This window comes from Ixodes scapularis, unplaced genomic scaffold (assembly GCF_016920785.2).
Source record: "Ixodes scapularis isolate PalLabHiFi unplaced genomic scaffold, ASM1692078v2 ptg001192l_1__unscaffolded, whole genome shotgun sequence".
NCBI lineage: Eukaryota > Metazoa > Arthropoda > Arachnida > Ixodida > Ixodidae > Ixodes > Ixodes scapularis.
Window position 1 is genome coordinate 1,204,354 of NW_024610115.1, and position 8,249 is coordinate 1,212,602.

Here is an 8,249-nt window from a genome sequence, read left to right on the forward strand (position 1 = left end):
AAGATACACAGTAACTTGCGGTTATGAATGTGCAGGGACTGTCTGGTGAAAAGTGGAATGGTCAAGAAAACTACCATGACCCTTACTTTCAGTTATTGTTAATGGTCTCATTGAAGGTAGTCACTGATGCAAATTTTACCATTAGATTGTGAAATATCTCTATTTCATATATACTAATTCATTTTAGTACCCACCAAGGCATGAACTGTATCATACTCTTTGGTCACTGAATATGAAATGTGACGATAAAGGAAGCTGGAACAATACCTTAAAAAGTGACCTTTCGGCATCACTGAGGCTCCGTGCACCAGGCCCGAAAGTGTCCGACAGGGGGAAAAGAACTGGCCAGCTGGGCAGTGCAGTGCTTGAGGCATCTCTGCCGCAGGGAGCAATGTTTGGGCTCACATGCACCACAAACCCGTGTGGCGTGAGTGGTTGCTGGTAACAGATGGGGCTGCCCTCGGGGACTTGTCCAAACATCGAAGCTGTGCCCAGTACCTGCACAGTCCGCAGGTGCTTGGCAAAAGGGTAGTCCCCGAGGTTGCCGAGGTCATTTCCCAGGCGCTGCATGGCCTGCTGCATGCCAGCCAGGTCTCTTGGTCGTTTTCTGGCGTCGTACAGCCTTGACCCTTGTGCTTTTGAAGGTCCTCCTTCCCGTGCACTTCTCCAATCCAGTTCCGCGACGCTGGCAGCCCAGATTTGCGAACCACGGGGCCGACGCCACTACTGAGGCAGCTCCGTGCAGGTCACCTCGGGAGGTGCTTCCGTGTACCCTTACCCCTTAAGGAGGACGATTAGCCTCAGCAGGGCTAAGGCGTGGTTACAAAGGCCTTCTTTTGCGGCGCACTGGCAGCTGCACTCCGAAATAGAGCCGTCCGCAGCGATCGTTATCGACACGCTGTACGGCTTGTCGGTCTTCCTTTGGCTTCGGTAGCACCGCCCGCGCACCACGACGGCGGTCGCATTCCTGTGTACGCAATATGCGGGAGTTAAAAGAGAATAACCGTAGACTACTTAACGACCAGTGATCGCTAATGTGGAATCGTCAACTCACCCATTAAGACATGTCGTTTCCAGCGACGATGGCTCAAGGTAACTTTCCGTTACGAACTTGTAACTACGCCGCCGGTTACGGTCGCTCGTTTTCCGGGCGGCGTAGTACTCGTCAACCTTGTCGGCTTTGAAGTCCTGCGAGATCTTACTTAAACTCGTAGTCCATACGAGGCTGGTAGCAGCAGCACCAGAACCAGCGACTACGACGGACGCCATATCAATGGCCGCTCCCCCCGCTCTTCCTCCAAACCAGCGTTGCCTGTCGTACTTCACAAGACCGCCAAAACTAGCGTCTCACAGTTGCCGGAAACAATTTCGGGAAGGGTCTGTTGGTGAAGCGTTGGCGCACATGTGTCGAGCGAGGAGGTTACTATGTTGAAAACTAACAAAATGCTTTTTATGATATATATACTATTATGCAAATAAAAATTAATTACGGTTACTTTTTGACTCTCCCTCGCACTTTGGTTTCCACATTTTAGAGCGCAGCTCCTAGGCGCCCGTTTCCGGGTTAAGCGGCTTCGGCGTCGGCGCAACCGCGTGTTACATTATGGGACATTTCCCATAATGCCGTCACATGTGACGTCACGTATGACGTTACAAGAGTAAACATTTTTTCACTAAATTTAACGGGGAAATTTTTCAGCTAAATTTAGCGGGAAATTTTTCAGCTAAATTTAGCGGGGAAATTTTTCCGCTAAACCTTGCAGGAAAAGTTTCCCGCTAAATTTAGCGAAAAGTTCCCCGATAAATTTAGCGGGAAAATTTAGTGAAAATTTCCTGCTAAATGGGAGGGGAGCAAAAGAGGAGGAGGGGAGGGTACAGAGGGGGAGGAGAGGAAAACCTACCCATCCGTACCCTCCCCTTCGTACCCTCCCCTCTTCCTCCTCAAGAGCTGCGCTCTAATTCGGCATTACAGAAAATTGTAAACGTCGTTCTCTTTTCATTTTTCACTTAAACTCTCGAACGATTTTTACTGTTCCCGCCCTCATTCCTTCGCCGTGTGCGTACAGAAGAGATTAAAGGAGCTGTGCAACAATTTTTGCACTCTGCAGAAATACCGCTTAAAACGGATCCCTAACGTTAATGACCTATGAAACACGCGTTAGTTTTTCACCCCACGCAATAGAAGTCCCAGAAAAAAATTAAAGAAAAACGAGCAGCGTTCCCCCCCTCAACTCGCAGCCAGAACAAGCGGCCACGTGATCTGGAGCCGATTATATGCCGCCAGTCTTGATCATAGCCACGCGCTGGGGTTGGCAAAGCGCAGGACACGCGCTGAGTTCCAGACATTGTTATGGCTCGGCTGTTGTCGTCGTTGCAGCGATTGGACACGGGTCACAACCCGAATGCTTCTCGAGCTAGCAATTATCACGAGCCCAAGTCGAGTGCCCATGCTATGCTCGGGTCCAATCTATGAACCGCATTCAAATATCGTCACTTGGGTGTACTGCGATCCCCGAGTTACGTCATCAAATTTTGCAAGGGAGAGATTGAATGAAAATGATCGCTTTTGTCCTTGAAATTACACCGCAACAAAGGAGTTTCTTGGCCAATGGCGTTGCGTGTCAGTATCCTTGAGTCCCAGGTGTGCCAGTAAGCTCGTGTAGAGAGAAAAACATTCCAATTGAATATCGTTGCACAGCTCCTTTAAACATTGCAGCCGCGCCGCTGTGTTTCCTGCCGCTAAAGTAATTGTGTTCTGCCTATGTTTAGGCTGGAGGAGGTTAGCCAGCACCAATGAGCGTCTCATGTTTCCGCTCACGATAAAAATGGTAGGCAGTGCAATAGAACTGTTAGCCTTTTTTATTTCTTTATTAGCGTGCATTATGCGGTCGCGATACTCGATCACACGCTGGTATGACGGTAATCAAGATCCGAACGGGCAAGGGATGGAGGTTGAACCCAGGATCCTATGTTTGTGCATCGCGTTCTCTGGCTCCGCGTGCCTACCGGCTGAGGCACATTAAAGCACTGGGCCACCGCTCCCCCTTGGTGTGTGAATTGGGAGGTGCGAATAAAACTTCGAATTAAATAGCGGTGTCGTCCCTACTATTTTTATGATGCAATTAAATGCAAAGGTACAAGCGAGCTGGACAAGAATAATGCTCTTCTCCATGGATTATTTTCATTATATCTACTATTACCGCTTTAATGTAGCTGTGCATAGGTGCCGCCATAACCAACCTTCAGTTTTATAGTGGAGCTGTTTATGGCTAGGGTTCCGTGGATTTTTCGCATGCATCACCAAAAACTCAGAGAGGGCTCGCACCGCCCTCTCTCTATTGTCGTTCCAAGCGCTTGCGTGCCTAGTTTCCTTTCCTTCCGCCGGGTGACGTTCCCATCGCGCGTGCCTAGTTTCCTCCGGCTCATCGGGGCAGCGATAGTCCTCAACATCTGTGTGCGCACCTTCCGTCACGATGACCACCGATCAAGACAATAAATGTGTTCGTACCTTTGTTCAAAATTCTGTGCCACGTTAGTGTCGTGTGCGAAACAGCTTCGCTGGTCCTCCACTTTCACAAAGCGCAATGGCTCATGATTTTCTTATGATTTTTTTTCCTTTTATTTCGTTTGCTCCACTCCATGATTAAAACAGCTGAAGTGTTCATTGCCATATTAGATTCTACTGTGTCCTTCTCCCCAGCAATTGCATTTGTGGAGGCTCGTTAACGTATGTTTTACTAACTCAACATCTCAGTAGGACAAGAAAAAATCAGCAATGTCGGCTGTAAAATGTCGCGTGTTTAAAGCGTTAAACTTCGTTTCAAATTACGTCCAGACGCAGCCGACGCTACGAGCTAGAGAGCTTCAATGAGCTTCAAGATCCTAAGTCACTGGATCTCTTCTTTATATGATTGGCTCAATGATAATAAAATACGTACAGAAACAGGACAAACATCATGACGACGCGCCTCTGTTGGTGTCTGATTGGTCAAATCATCTCGTTGCGAAGGCTGCGTCTGGACTTAAGCCGGAACGAAGTATAGTCTTTTCGCAGTCTGGAAGTTAGGGATTTTATAGATATAGGAGTGAAAAAAGACCCATCACGTGGTAGATTTTCCTTGCACTGTGAACGCCATAAGTGGCATATTTATATTATATTTGAACAATTAGTGGCACAACGTAAGCGTGTATACAGTCTCAGGTAGAGTGTTACACAGGAGAGGGTGTGGGACCATTGTCAATATTTGGTTACACCATCAGGTATGATATTAGGTGAAGTTAAGTTAGGGGCAGCATTATTTTGTGTTTCCTGTACTGGTTCAGCATGCTATGCCGGGACAGTGAGATTGATATAGCCCACTTTTAGCAAATAAGAAAAAAAATATGTTCTGCATACGCTATACGGTACCGTAATTTGTTTTAAAATTTCAGGTATTTGTTTTGCAACAGCTGATCAGTGTACATTTTTCCTGCAATATTTTGCAAGCAAACCTTTACAACATAACTTCACTTTAATGGTGAGAAGTACAGTATCGTATCATAGTAAGCTGATAGAAATATTAGATAGATTTAAACGTTTTTGGCCCACGAGCTCGAGTTGATTTATGTATCTATCCGACCTTAGGACCCGAGTATTTATGCGGAATAATGCCGGGAGTTCTCCATCATGATGTACAATGCGGTCATCACCGCTCCTAGTAAAATGTACATAACGAATTTAGAGTAGGAGGTCTACAAAATTCCAATACATTTCGGCCTCTTCCAAATGGCGGGGCAAAGCCTGGTGCATTGGTGGTGCCGTGGATGATATTTAGAGGAGGACGCGTTAGTACACACAAAAAAAGCACCAAAACATAACTTTAAAGAACTTTACCTACCAGTTTTTGTAGATTTATTTCCTATAGAAACTGGGGTCGCGCATTGCATAAAATAAAATAAAGCTTGTAAGCGCTTGAACAAGTTCAAAGTGTCGCTGCTAAGCGAGCGTACCTAATATTTTTCTCTGCTTTCTTTTCCTGCCTTTCTGTAGCTCTTAATACTGAAAAAATAAAAAAATAAATTTTTTTCACTTGTAATTATCTACATTTTAACACGAACGCCTTAATCAGTTCTGTAGCTCTCTTTCTCCTTTCCCTTGGGATCACTGATGTCGGGGCTTACGATTTGTTGCATCCTGCTCTCGTCTTTACCATCCTGCCGTCCCCAATACCGGGGCGGCACCACTCCCCCCCCCCCCCCCCCCCCCCCCCCCCCCCCCGGGCTTCGGCGAAGCATACAAACGCCCTACAAAAAAGCGCTATTATTCCGAGGATGAGGCTTTTTGAGGCGTACTTTGAAGGCATCCTTTGAAAGACGGTCTTTTGTTACGACGCTCGGAAGATTCGCAGCCAAAGGAATACTTTGAGTGAAAAGAGGATGAAAGGTGAGCTACATCCGAGAATGTGTAAAATCGGGGAAGACGTAACAAAAAAACCCAAAACCTCGGAGATAGTGAAAATAATAATCACTAGCTCCTGCGTAAAACTGCATTTGCTTTGCTTCGTTTCTTTTATTATCGCACGAGCATTGCCGAGCGCGCTGACATTAGCAGGTGTGGGTATTATGACAGAAAAAAAAAAGATTCTACTTATTCTTGCTGTTTTTTGGAGGCGTATTGCTCTGCTACTAAGCCAGGGGATGCGTCAGGGACCCTGCAGTTTGCTGGGGCGCTTGGTGATGACGGTCAACATGCGAAACGACGGTGGCACCATCTTCCGTGTCTGCTTTAAAATGGGTGTTCGCTCAGTAATATCGCCGAATCACTGCACAAGGACGCTTTCACCCTGTGGGTCAAATGATATTTGAGCAAAGCTGCGTGTTTTTCACCTTAAGGTAACTTCTGACGCTTAAAACGCGTTGTTTTGGCGATACAGGTAAAGATCGACTGAATCGACACCTATTTTTCTTTTCTCGCTAAGCTCGATTTCTTCTCGTCGGAGTCTGGATTTGTTTACAAAACTCCTCCAGTATTTTGCTAGTAGCAGAGGGTATTTAATAGAAACCGTATCCGAGGGAAATGTTTACAGCGCATTCTCGAAACGTGTTTATATTAATAGCCGGCAATATTAATGGTGCTGAATGCACATTTCAAACGAACTGCTTAAGGCCGCCGTCGACACGCGCTCAGCAGTCGCACACACAGATGTGGCCGCCACTGAATACTCATTATAGGAAGCTATATACCGCCGGAGCTTAGACCTCAAAGTGTGTGAGATGCTCAAAAATTATCACCCGAGCTCAGTACTTATTAGACAATACGTGGATGACATGCTAATCGCTTTACTGGGGGGAATACGTCCTACTCCGCTTATTTATATCAGGCGGCGCGTCTACTGCGCCGATCTTTCCCCTGACGGTTTGGATGCCTCACCGCGTGTAAAAGAAGGAATTTTTTTTTTATCTAAAAAATGTTTAGGGAATAAGCTACGACAGATATTGACCAAGCACTTGCTTCGACCGAACGGCCTGCGGCGCACCCTTCGCCCGCCGACGCGAATGCCTGTTAACCGCATCTTGCATCGCAATAGGTGGCGCCTGCCACCACTCCCAATTCAATTCGAAAAAAAAAACAAAAAAACAAGGTTGCTAGAAATCCAGCCACTCAAACTACGCCGAACCTGTCCGCGCCGTGGCCAGTGTATCGGGGCAGGAGGATGCATTCTCCTTAGAGCGAGAGGGAGTATGTACACCCTCTCGCTGTCCCCCTGTCCACTACGCAGTGTTAGGAGCATTCGAGGTAGCACAACAATGAATCTACCGTAGTTCACACGCTTGGGCGTTCCCGGTCATACACTGTTAGCAAAAATAACACGCTCAGACGTGTCAAGCGTTGTCCCATAGCGGACACGTCAAGACGTGTTTGTTTTACACGCAGCCATCTCTGTTATTCGTCTATACATGAGGTACCGTGTAAACTTAACACGCTACACCGTGTCAGCCTTCCGCGAAACACGGTTGAGCGTTTTCCTTATAGAACATGGCGGCCAGCAGCCGAGAACAGGCGAGAGACGAGCCAAGCGAGCCGCACGCCTTTCAGTCGAATTGAGAGCACACAGGACCGTCTGTTCTCGTTCGATGCTTTTATGCACAGTAAACAGTCTACCGGCGTGCAGAGGTAAACGTGCAAAGGTACGTACAGTGCGCCGCAATATGAAAGACCCATTGGGAGTGCCTGGCCGAGGTGGTGGCTGGCGGGGGCGCTGCGAGCGCTCCGGGCAATTCCATTCTGCTTCGAGGAGAGGACGCTCACTCGGGGCTTACCACAAGCTGATAAGCGCGCGCTTTAACTGAGCCCCGAGTGAGCGTCCTCCCCTCGAAGCAGAATGGAACTGCCCGAAGCGCTCGCAGCGCCCCACTAGCCACCACCTCGGCCAAGCGCTCCCAGTGGGTCTTTCATATTGCAGCGCACTGTACGTGCGTCGTCGGTGGCGTCTATACCGACGACGGAGCCGCCAGACAAAAAAAAAACAACATATGCCGGACTTAAATAGATAAATACCTGGAGCAAACTATTTGGAATCGGGCGGTAACTTACGCCACCTGGCGAGATTTCTAGCAGAATATAAAAAAGAAACGGTGTCTGCCAATACGCTGCGAACGATCACGAGTAGACACCAACCCACATACATCACAGACAACACGAGCACCACGTTTTACACAGCACCGACATATACACAAACACAACAACCGACACAGCACCCGACAATTCCTACTCAACCTGCTTTTCTCCCCGCGGCGTATATACACCAACGAGGTAGAGGGCCTTAGAGTGATAAACTAGTATACCGTTTATCAGGCAAAAGTGACCCCCGATTGGTCGCCACCATGTTGTACAATTTTGACAACTAGACACGTGACAAGGCCAAATCTGTGACGTACCAGACCAAATCTCTGGCGTCAACGATAAGATGGCAGCGCCCAGTGCGTGTCGGAAGAGTTGAGGGCGTTGATCGGAGTGTGTGGATTTCATGTGCGGAATTCGGTTTTTCAGGGTTTTGTGTGCTCTCCCGCGTAGGAATAACGTGAAGTACGAGGGAATGAGGCTTTTCTTTTTTATTTCATTCAGGGTAAGCCAGATTCGGTCCCGTGCTTCTCGTACGGGCTCGGATCACTACCGACCGGTGCTGCTTCGGACATCGCTTGGTCGTTTGAGTTTAATTAAAATATCCGCACTCGTTACTCGCTGTGTCTAGGATACGTCGAACCCACCC

General features: G+C 47.7%; 1 pseudogene; it reads right to left on the bottom strand.

Annotated features, from left to right (window-relative positions):
• Window positions 1-210: 210 nt before the first annotated feature.
• Window positions 211-1,269, bottom strand: LOC120841933 (annotated as a pseudogene).
• Between the last annotated feature and the right edge of the window lie 6,980 nt (window positions 1,270-8,249).